At 49.4% G+C, this 11,805-nt stretch overlaps 2 pseudogenes; one reads left to right on the top strand and one right to left on the bottom strand.

Moving 5' to 3' along the window:
• Positions 1-383: 383 nt before the first annotated feature.
• LOC119568849 lies at positions 384-7,231 on the bottom strand (annotated as a pseudogene).
• A 4,089-nt stretch (positions 7,232-11,320) lies between these two features.
• On the top strand, positions 11,321-11,684 carry LOC119568848 (annotated as a pseudogene).
• The last annotated feature ends 121 nt before the right edge of the window (positions 11,685-11,805 follow it).

Here is an 11,805-nt window from a genome sequence, read left to right as displayed (position 1 = left end):
AAAATTTTATATATTTTAAAAACCCAATGAAGAGAGTATATATATAGTATTTAATACAATTATATATTAAAAAATACTATACCACACACTTTAGATATATATACAAGGGACAGAGGATAGTGATGTGTATATATTACAATATTATATGTTTTTTTATGTATTTATTAAGAAAGAGAGGCTGTGTATGGTGTGCTAGCAGTGGTACATTGTATGTAATTTGCTATCAAATTTAAGCCGTTTTTTTTACATATGCTTTCACATTTTTTATTTTTCCCGTCTGGTACATGTACACCTTTTGATAGCTTGTCTGATTTCATCTCTCTGAGAATTAATTTTAGGCCCGAAAAGGCGGGATAATTTTTTGTTGAGGTATGCAATCAAACTTAGGCGCGCTCCCCGCGGATACGGCGAGCAAGTTGGAGTCCTTAGGCATGTTTGGGGACCTTTGGCGTGGATAGGACAGGTTGGTGTCCCAAAGGGGCCGACCAGGAAACCTGGGAAAGCTTCCTGCAGAGCAGACACAGAGGACTGGAAGCGGAGTCAGTTTAAAGGGGGAAATCTTGCGAACGAGACGCTGGAAGGGCAGCTTGCGGATGAGGAGCTCAGTGCTCTTCTGGAACGACGGATCTCACGGAGGGCAAGGGTTTCCGGGCCTGTAACAGGGGGTTTCTTGACACCTCGGTAGCGGGGGCAGATTTACGTGCTGCCTTGGGGGCCCAAAACTGCTTGGGGGGGCCCTTCCCTCCGGTAGACTTACGTGCAGTCTGTTTGGGACGGGGGCATTTTGCGATTTGTATCTAAATAATATGAAAAGCGCTCACGCTAAGACTCAATTTATAGGAGAGCGAGGGGACCTGGCCGGCCCCGTGTGGCTGCGAGAGTTTGGGGTTTAACCCCCCTATTTTGCTGGGGAAAAAATTGCCGGGATCGGACCTGGGGTCCTGTAAGCGGCCCCCTTTACGCCCTGTTTGGGTTCCAAGTTTTATTGTGGAAGCAAAAGGCTAGGCCAAATCCTTGCAAGCCTTGTGCGCGTGGCCTTTGTCGATAAAAGGTTAGCAAGGTTGTATTTGCAGAGCGGTTTTAGTTAAGATAAACGCCAGCTGAGTCGGCGCCCCGCCGCTACGCGACGGGGGCCCCCGGTAGCCTACTCGCTCTCGCCCACCAGGAACTTTCAGGGGAAAAATGTTGCTTTTCAGGGTATCACGTCTACGCGGCCACGTTCCGATGGCAAAAAGGCCGAGACCCGTGAAGGCAAAAATTCCCCGCCCGCAATAGCCCATGCACCGCACGGGGAAGATGTTTAATCTCTTGCCGTCGAGATTTAAAAATGGCCGGGGACCCCTGAATTGTACAACGTTACAGCAGGGGACACTGTATAGCTTAGACATCGCAGGTATGTGCTCCCCAGCACACGACCGAGTGATATAGGGGGGGCTTCAAGCACACCACCCATCCTGGCTCCCTGCAGGGTACCGATGGGTGGCCTCCATAGCCCAAGGCTCGAGAATTCCCCCAGACGCTCTCCCCAACAGCCAGGAGCCCGCAGTGAGGGAGGGGTCCCAGACCCCACCCCGGGCCCCTGGACTCTGGTGGAGAGGATTGGCTGGCGTGTCGATGGGACCGTCAAATAGTGACCATTACGGCACTATAACAACCCCATGGATAGTGGCCCAGCCGAAATACCACGAACCGAATCCAAGAGGGGAAAACAGACAAGGCCAACTGGGGGCCCTTTTCCAGAGCGCCTTGGGCCCCGCTGTCTGAGAAGCAATGAACCCACACAGAGGGAAAAGTGGAATGCTACAAGCCAGACTTGTAAATGCCATTGATGGGGCAGCCTCACTGACCATACCCAAAACTCGGCCTGGGTCCAGGAGTCAAAAGGGACGCCTGGTACTTCAATGACGAGATTAGGGAGGTCAACCACAGGGTAAACATGTGCCGAAAAACATTTCCGAAGGCAAAGAACCCCCGACAACCTAGCCCTCCTAAGGGAGGCGGTGAGGGATGCCAAGGAAACTGCCAGCAGAGTGAGGCAGGAAAAGTGGCTGAATGGTTGAGTCTTTCGATCACCGTACCACCCTCTCAGAGCTTGGCAACGGGTCAAGCGAGCCACGCCGCTCAGCCCCGAGATGCACGCACCACGACCCCCCGGCAGAGGCCAACAGACTGGCGCAAGAGTTCTCTGCGAGAACGAGCAGCGACAGTCTGCCAGCCGAACTGAGGGCAAGACAAGAACGCCTACAACCAGACAGACTTGCTCACATCAGAGAAAGGGCAGCCGAACCCGATAACTCGGGACGTTATCTTTTCTTGAGGGAACTAAGAGATGCACACAAAGCCAGTCGCAACTCACCCCCGGGGCGTGACGGGATCCGTACCCCATCATCTCCCGCCTGGGACTGGTAGGTGAGCTTGCATTCCTGCAACTCATCAACAGGTCCTGGGAAACTTCCACTCTACCCCAGAGCTGGAAGAGGGCTACCATAGTTCCCACCCCTAAACCAAAGGAGGGGGGAAAGTACCGCCCCATCTCTCTCAGCTGTCTGGCCAAGACTGCCGAGAGGATGGTACTGAACCGGCTCCAATGGAAAATGGGAGCCCCACACGAACACCTCCACGGGTTCACCAGGGGCATGAGCACAGCGCACAGCATAGCCACGCTCTTGAGCACAATAAACAGGGGCGCATCTGGGCAGTTTTCCTTGACCGGAAAAGGGCTTTCGAATTGGCAAGTCCTCTTGCCATTCAGGAGAGCCTGACCCAAAAAAGGGAAAATCAGAGGTAAGCTCTTGGCTTGGATAGGTGACTACTTTACGAATAGAACAGCCAGAGTCAAATTCCAGGTCACCTACACAGCACATGCCACTAGAAAATGGAACGCCACAGGGGTGGGGTTCTCAGTCCAGCCCTTTTTAACACACTAATGTCCTGTATCCTCAACATACACCTCCCAGGGGGGTGCAAGATCATCTCCTATGCAGACGATCTTGCTATCATCTCCACTGGACCACACAGCCTAAACAAAGCCCAGCGTTGTCGGACTTGGTATCCGGGGAGTGTTGCAGGACAGGATAAAGATTCCTGCAGCCAAATCCAAGGCCATGGCTTTGAGACAGAGAGTTCAAGGCACAAGTCTGAAAATCCAGGGAATGGACCTGGAGTGGGTTCAGGAATCCCTGTCCCTTGGGGTAGGATAGACCGGACCCTCTCCTTCCGCCAGGAGGTCCAGTACCTGTTTGACGAACAAAGGCAAGACTGTCTGTCATGAGAGTAAGGAGTGGAAGACGCATAGGGGCCCAGACACAGAGTACAAAGATCATTTAGTACATGCTGTCAGGCCATTGTAGACTATGCCTCCCTCGCTCTGATTGGCATCAAGAGAAAATATAAAGACCGATTGGAGACAGTCCAAACGAAGCCGCCAGGGTCATTCGGGGTGCCCAAGGTGGGCGAAGGTCCTCAACCTCCTAGTGGAGACAAACCTTCTCCCCTTGGCCTCCGAATTGATCTAACGGCAGCCCAATTCTTATCAAAGGTCATCCAGGCTCCCAGGAACACAAGCCTAAGACACAAAATAGTCAGACGCCTAGAACAAGATAACGAGCTGTTTGCAAACAACTCCGGGCTGTCTCACACAGCCAGGGTGCTAATACGCCATCAGCTCAAAGAACCACTATGGCCAAGGGCATGGACTCCCCACACCCTGACTTTGTCGAAGCTCCGCCGTGGGCACAAACCTCGATAGGTTCTCGGTCATGAGACTGGAAAGCAAAAAGAATAAATATTGCACGCCTAGCCAAAAGGCAAAAAACCCAGAGGGTCATTGCAACCATCACCCCTCCGGGGAGCCTGACATATACACGACGGATCGGTCGATCCCTTGACCCACACTGCAGCGCCGCTTTCCCACAAGGGATGCCACAATATCCATGAGGGTAACAGACAACGCCTCCTCGCACAGCAGAGGTAGTTGCTATCATGGGAGCATGAGACACGCGTCCAGGAAAAAAGGTCACGTGGTCATACACACAGACTCCAAAGGAGCCGTCGCCTGTCTTCAGCAGCGCTCACCCACTACAACATCTACCTCCTGACAACCATCGGCACAATAACACAAAGTATGCTTGCTCAGGGTAGAAGAATTATAAATAAACTGGGTTCCCAGCATATAGGGATCAGAGGCAATGAGCTTGCTGACAGATTAGCCGAAATCGGCCGGGGTATCCCCCCAAATCCCATGATAATACATCAGACCCGAAGTTTACTTAGGAGGAAGTGTACGGTGCCGGCCAACTCCTTCCCCCTGCAGCTTCACAGAGAGGAAACGAGACATTCCCCCTCGGCCAGCTGGTACTCAGATGCCACAGGCTATGAACCACTGGCACTCTCTAAAATAAACAACAGAGGTACCGAAGTCATTCTGCACAGAATGCCCCTGGGTTTACCACTGTGATGGCAGATCATACAAACAATAGAACATGAAGAGAGGTGTTGCATGCATTGCGGCGAGCCGAACGCCACACTGATACACAAATTGGAGAAATTGCGTGCACACGCAATTCCTAAGATACAAACCCCACAAAACACAGCCGTCGTGCTGGTAAAGAGATTATGCGAGATGCTTACACCACGGCTACAGGAGCGCCTGCTGGCAATCCCACCGCCACGGTAAGCACCGAGTGTCAGACCAACAAATGAGACAGCCATAAAAAGCTGACACAGGCCGGGCCATAAGTGAAAGGCCCGGGCGAAGCCAGAACTTCGCAAATCTCAAGCAAGCAAGCAAGCAAGCAAGGGGAGCTTCATTCTTCGTGCCGTAAGTACGATTGACATCATGCCACCCAAAACTTCCGGAAAGGCTGCCAAGAAGGCCGGTAAGGCCCAAAAGTCTATCACCAAGGGTGATAAGAAGAAGAAGCGCAGGAGGAAGGAGAGCTACAGCATCTAATCTACAAGGTGCTCAAGCAGGTCCACCCTGACACTGGTATCTCTCCAAGGCCATGTCTATCATGAACTTTTTCGTGAAGACATTTTTGAACGCATTGCAGCTGGGGCTTCCCCCTTGCACACTACAACAAGCGTTCCACATCACCAGCCGGGAGATTCAGACCGCTGTCAGGTTGTTGCTGCCCGGAGAACTGGCTAAGCACGCCGTTAGTGAGGGAACTAAGGCCGTCACCAAGTACACTTTTTCCCAAGTAAATCTCTAGGTTGCATGTTTACTTGCCTCCTAGAACAACATCGGCTCCTTTAGGAGCCACAGATCGTGATAAAGCAGTATACAATGACGTTAGTAACCCAATTGCCACCACTAACCTTTCCTGCTAGTACTAGTACTACTAGTAGTAGTATAGTACTATACTACTGCTACTATACTACACTACTACTACTACTATTTACTACTGCTGCCACCACTACCATTCTGTTCTAGAAGTTCATGTATTATTGCCAACATTGTGATAATTAATTATACTCCTATTACTACCACTACCATTACTGTCCTATAAGTTTATTTATTATTACCAACATTGTGATAATCATAGTACTACTACTACCATTATGTCCTACAGTTTATTCTTACCAACATTGTGATAATCATAGTCTCAATAAGAATAATGACACTATCCATATCAATGGTATTAGAAAGAAAAACACATTTCCCGCCTATTCAAGGAATGTGCAAATCAGGATAGTAGTTCACTAGGGCCTACTACTACTTCTACTACAACTACTCCTCCTACTCCTGGTATATTTATTTATTTATTCAGTAGATAGACCTTGGATCATGGCATTTGTTTATTCTGTCACTCAAAGTGAGCCATAAGATAATGTTTAGTGTTAGTGTGGTCTTGATTGCAATATATATATATATATATATATATATATATATATATTGTGTGTGTGTATAGGTATATATATGTATATATATGTATATGATATAGGAATGAGAGAGTGTATGTGTGTGTGTGTATGTATATATATATACATTATTTATATATATATATATATATATATATACAATATAATATACATATAATGAGAGAGAGAGAGAGTGTGTGTAAATATATACAGTATACACACACACACACAATATATATAATATATATACAATGAGAGAGAGAGTGTGTATATATACAGTATTTTCAAACAATATATACATATATATACATATATACGCAATATAATATACGTATAATGAGAGAGAGAGTGTGTATATGTGGGTATATATATACAATTATATATGTTACATTTATATTTGTATATATATGTATAAATTATATATATATATATATATATATATATATATATATATATATATTATATGATAGAGAGGGAGTGTATGTGTGTGTATATATATATACAGTATTTATATACAATGTATAATATATATTTATATAAATATAATATATATATAATATATATACTATGAGAGAGAGTATATATATAGTATTTATATACAAAAATATATATATTATATACATATACACACACACATTATGATATATATACAATGAGAGACAGAGAGATAGTGTATGTGTATAATATACAATATTATATATGTATGTATGTATATTATTATATGAAGAGAGGCTGTGTATGTGTGTGCGTAGCAGTGTGTACATTTGTATGTATATGTGCTTATCAAAATTATATAGCCGTTTGTTTACATATGTTATCATATTTTTATTCTTGCGTCTGTGTACATGTACACCATTTGATTTTGACTTGTCTGTATTTCATCTCTCTGAGAATTAATTTTAGGCCCTGAAAAGGGCCGAGGATAATAGTTTTTTGTTGCAGGTATGCAATCAAAACCTTAGGCGCCTCTCCGCGGATGCGGCGAGCGAGTTGGATGTCCTTGGGCATGATTGTGACTCTCTTGGCGTGGATAGCGCACAGGTTGGTGTCCTCAAAGAGGCCGACCAGGTAAGCCTCGGAAGCTTTCCCGCAGAGCCCTGACAGCAGAGGACTGGAAGCGGAGGGCAGTCTTGAAGTCCTGGGCAATTCGCGAACGAGACGCTGGAAGGGCAGCTTGCGGATGAGGAGCTCAGTGCTCTTCTGGTAACGACGGATCTCACGGAGGGCAAACGGTTCCAGGCCTGTAAAGATGGGGGTTCTTGACACCTCCGGTAGCAGGGGGAGACTTACGTGCTGCCTTGGTGGCCAACTGCTTGGGGGGGCCTTGCCCCCGGTAGACCTTTCGTGCAGTCTGCTTGGTACGTGCCATTTTGCGAGTTTGTATCTAAATAGATATGAAACGCGCTCACGCTCAAGACGTCAATTTAAGGAGAGCGAGCGGGACCTGGCCGAGTGCGTGTGGCTGCGAGAGTGTGGCTTAATCCCCCCTATTTCTGCTGGGTAAATATTGCCGGAGATACGGCACCTGTGAGGTCCTGTAACGCGGCCTCCTTGACGCCCTGTGGATTCCAAGTGATTGTGTGAAGCAAGGGCTATGGCCAAATCCATTGCAAGCCTTGTGCGCGTGAGCCCTTTGCGATAACAAGGCTTAGCAGAGGTTGTATTTGCAGAGCGGTCAGTTAAGATAAGCGCTCAGCTGAGTCGGCCGCCTCGCCGCTACGCAGACGGGGGCCCCGGTAGCCTTACTCGCTCTCGCCCACCAGGAGGGCATTATCAGCGGAAACTGTTCGCTTCTCAGGGTATCAGTCTACCGCTGCCACGTTCCGATGGCAAAAGAGGCCTGAGACCCTGGTGAAGGCAACAATTCCCTGCTCCGCAATAGCCGATGCACCGCACTGTGGGAAGAGTTGAATCTCTTGCCGTCGAGATTCAAATGGGCCGGGGGACCCCTGAAATTGTACAACGTGTACAGCAGGCCACACTGTAGTAGCTTAGACATCAGCCAGGTATGTGCTTCCGCAGGGACACGACCCAGTGATCATAGGGGGAGACTTCAATGCACACCACCCCATCCCGGCTCCCTGCAGGGTACCGGATGCGGCTGGCCGTCACATAGCCACCGTGCTCGAGACATTCCCCGAGATCGCTCTCCTCAACAGCCCGGAGCCAACGCATGTGAGAGGAGGGGTCCTAGACCTCACCCTGGCCACTGCGACTCTGGTGGAGAGGATTGGCTGGCGTGTCGATGCGACCGTCACTAGTGACCTTTATGGCACTAAACAACCCCCCATGGATAGTGGCCCAGCCCAAATACCACGACCGAATCCAAGATGGAAAACAGACAAGGCCAATGGCAGGCGTTCCAGAGCGCCTTGGCCCGCTGTCTGAGAAGCCAAGAACCCACACAGAGGGAAAATGTGGTAGTGCTACACGCCAGACTTGTAACTGCCATTGATGAGGCAGCCTCACTGACCATACCCAAAAAATCGGCCTGGGTCCAGGATCACAAGGACGCCTGGTACTTCAATGACGAGATTAGGGAGGTCAACCACAGGGTAAACATGTGGAAAACATTTCGAAGGCAAAGAACCCCCCACAACCTAGCCCCCCTAAGGGAGGCGGTGAGGATGCCAAGGAAACTGCCAGCAGAGTGAGGCAGTAAAAGTGGCTGGAATGGTGTGAGTCTTTCGATCACCGTACCACCCTCTCAGAGCTATGGAAACGGGTCAAGCGAGCCACCTGCCGCTCAGCCCCGAGATGCACGCACCACGACCCCCAGGCAGAGGCCAAACAGACTGGCGCAAGAGTTCTCTGCGAGAACGAGCACGACAGTCTGCCAGCCGAACTGAGGGCAAGACAAGAACGCCTAAAACCCGACAGACTTGCTCACATCAAAGGAAAGGGCAGCCGAAACCCCATAACTCAGGGCTTATCTTTTCTCTGAGGGAACTAAGAGATGCACACAAAACCAGTCGCAACTCAGCCCGGGCGATGACGGGGTCTCGTACCCCATCATCTCCCCCCTGGGACTGGTAGGTGAGCTTGCATTCCTGCAACTCATCAACAGGTCCTGGAAAAATTCCCCTCTACCCAGAGCTGGAAGAGGGCTACCATAGTTCCCATCCCTAAACCCAAAGGAAGCCGGGGAAGTACCGCCCCATCTCTCTCCTCAGCTGTCTGGCCAAGACTGCCGAGAGGATGGTACTGAACCGGCTCCAATGGAAAATGGGAGCCCCCCACGAACACCTCCACGGGTTCACCAGGGGCATGAGCACAGCGCACAGCATAGCCACGCTCTTTAGCACAATAACCACGGGGCATCTGTGGCAGTATTCCTTGACCTGGGGAAGGCTTTCGAATTGGCAAGTCCTCTTGCCATTCAGGAGAGCCTGATCCAAAAAAGGGAATCAGAGGTAAGCTCTTTGGGTTGGATAGGTGACTAACTTTACGAATAGAACAGCCAGAGTCAAATTCCAAGGTCACCTATCACAGCACATGCCCCAGAAAATGGAACGCCACAGGGTGGGGTTCTCAGTCCAGCCCTTTTAACACACTAATGTCCCGTATCCTCAACATAAACCTCCCCGTGGGGGGGCAAGATCATCTCCTATGCAGACGATCTTGCATCATCTCCATGGACCACACAGCCTAAACAAAGCCCAGCGTTGTCTGGACTTGGTATCCGAGGGGTGTTGCAGGACAGGACTAAAGATCTCTGCAGCCAAATCCAAAAGGGCCCTGGCTTTGAGACAGAGAGTTCAAGGCACAAGTCTGAAAATCCCGGGAATGGACCTGGAGTGGGTTCAGGAATACCTGTACCTTGGGGTAAGGATAGACCGGACCCTCTCCTTCCGCCAGGAGTCCAGTACATGCTTGACCGAACAAAGGCAAGACTGTCTGTCTGAGAGTAATGAGTGGAAGACGCATAGGGGCCAGACACAGAGTACTAAGATCATTCTACGTACATGCTGTCAGGCCCCTTGTAGGGCTGCTCCTCGCTTGATTGGCATCAAGAGAAATATAAAGACGATTGGAGACAGTCCAAACGAAGCGCAGGGTCATTCTGGGTCCCAGGTGGGCGAAGGTCTCAACCCTATGGAGACAAACCTTCTCCCTTGGCCTCACGAATTGATCTAACGGCGCCAATTCTTATCCAAAGGTCATCCAGGCTCCCAGGAAAAACAAGCCTAAGACACAAAATAGTCAGACGCCTAGAACAAGATAACGAGCTGTTTGCAAACAACTCCTGGCTGTCTCACACAGCCAGGGTGCTAATACGCCATCAGTCAAAAAACCACTACTGGCCAAGGGGATGGACTCCCACACCCTGACTTTGTCGAAGCTCCGCCGTGGGCACAAACCTTTGATAGAGTTCTCGGTCATGAGACTGGCAAGCAAAAAGAATGAATATTGCACGCCTAGCCTAAGGCAGAAACCCAGAGGGTCATTGCAACCATCACCCCTCCGGGGAGCTGACATATTACACAGACGGATTTGGTCGATCCCTTGACCCACACTGCAGGCCCGGCTTTGCAGCAAGGGATGCCACAATATCCATGAGGGTAACAGACAACGCCTCCTCGCTACAGGCAGAGGTAGTTTCTATCATGGGGGCACTGAGACACGCGTCCAGGAGAAAAGGTCACGTGGTCATACACACAGGGCTCCAAAAGGGGCCGTCGACTGTCTTCAGCAGCGCTCACCCACTGACAACATCTACCTCCTGACAACCATCGGCCCCAATAACACAAAGGATGCTTGCTCAGGGTAGAAGAATTATCATAAACTGGGTTCCCAGCCATATAGGGATCAGAGGCAATGAGCTTGCTGAAGATTAGCCGAAATCGGCCGGGTATGCCCCCAAATCCCATGATAATACATCAGAGCCGAAGTTTACTTAGGAGGAAGTGTACCCGGGGACGGCCAACTCCTTCCTCCTGCAGCTTTACAGAGAGGAAAACGAGACATTCCCCTCGGCCAGCTGGTACTCAGATGCCACAGGCTATGAACCACTGGCACTCTCTGAAATAAAAAAACAGAGGTACCGAAGTCATTCTGCACAGAATGCGCCTAGGTTACACTGTGCATGGCAGATCATACAAACAATAGAACATGAAGAGAGGGTTGCATGCATTGCGGCGAGCCGAACGCCACACTGATACACTACTTGGAGAATTGGTGCACACGCAATTCCTAAGACAAACCACAGAACACGCCGTCGTGCTGGTAAAGAGATTTTGCGAGATGCTTACACCACGGCTACAGGGGCGCTGCTGGCAATCCACCGCCACGGTAAGCACCGAGTGTCAGACCAACAAATGAGACAGCCATAAAAAGCTGACACAGGCCGGGCCATAAGTGAAAGGCCGGGCGGGAAACCAGAAACTTCGCAAATCTCAAGCAAGCAAGCAAGCAAGCAAGGGGAGCTTCATCTTCGTGCCGTAAGTACGATTTAATCATGCCACCCAAAACTTCCGGAAAGGCTGCCAAGAAGGCCGGTAAGGCCCCAAAAATCTATCACCAAAGGGGATAAGAAGAAGAAGCGCAGGAGGAAGGAGAGCTACAGCATCTACATTTTACAAGGTGCTCAAGCAGGTCCACCCTGACACTGGTATCTCCTCCAAGGCCATGTCTATCATGAACTCTTTCGTGAATGACATTTTTGAACGCATTGCAGCTGAGGCTTCCCGCCTTGCACACTACAACAAGCGTTCCACCATCACCAGCCGGGAGATTCAGACCGCGTCAGGTGGGTTTCTGCCGGGAAGGCTAAGCACGCGTTAGTAGGGAATAAGGCGTCACAAGTACACTTTTCCAAGTAAATCTCTAGGGTTTCATGATTTTCTTGCTCCTAGAAAACATCGGTCCTTAGGAGCCACAGATCGTGATAAAGCAGAATAAATGACGTAGTAACCCAATTGCCCCCACTACCTTCTGCTAGAC

Source organism: Penaeus monodon, unplaced genomic scaffold (genome assembly GCF_015228065.2).
Source record: "Penaeus monodon isolate SGIC_2016 unplaced genomic scaffold, NSTDA_Pmon_1 PmonScaffold_11092, whole genome shotgun sequence".
In the NCBI taxonomy this organism is placed as follows: Eukaryota; Metazoa; Arthropoda; class Malacostraca; order Decapoda; family Penaeidae; genus Penaeus; species Penaeus monodon.
Note: the sequence above shows the minus strand (reverse complement) of the source record. Positions and strands in the feature narration are given on the sequence as shown.